Raw genomic sequence first — 453 nt, forward strand, 5'->3', positions numbered from 1 at the left:
TCATGAGGACATCATGGGATACGAGATCAAAGGCTTTTTGGAAGTCAAGGTATACAATGTCAACTAGCTCTCTTGTGTCCAGGTGGCGAGTTACCTGGTCATAGAAGGAGATGAGGTTGGTAAGGCAAAACCTGCCCATGTTGAAGCCATGTTGGCTGGCATTCAAAATCTTACCTTCTGCAAGCTTATCGCAGACAGACTTCTTGATGACCTCTTCTAGGATTTTCCCTAGGATGGAAGTTAGGCTGACTGGCCTATAGTTACCCGGGTCCTCCCTCCTGCCCTTCTTGTGCATGGGCACAACATTGGCTCTCTTCCAGTTCTCAGGGACTTCTCCAGAGCACCATGAGTAGTGGAAGAGTTTCACCAGGAGTTCTGCAGTGACTTCAGCTAGCTCCTTCAGCACTCTTGGATGAAAATCATCCAGTCCCTCTGACTTGTATATGTCTAATT

Source organism: Gavialis gangeticus, unplaced genomic scaffold (assembly GCF_001723915.1).
Source record: "Gavialis gangeticus isolate Ggan-Ray unplaced genomic scaffold, GavGan_comp1, whole genome shotgun sequence".
In the NCBI taxonomy this organism is placed as follows: Eukaryota; Metazoa; Chordata; order Crocodylia; family Gavialidae; genus Gavialis; species Gavialis gangeticus.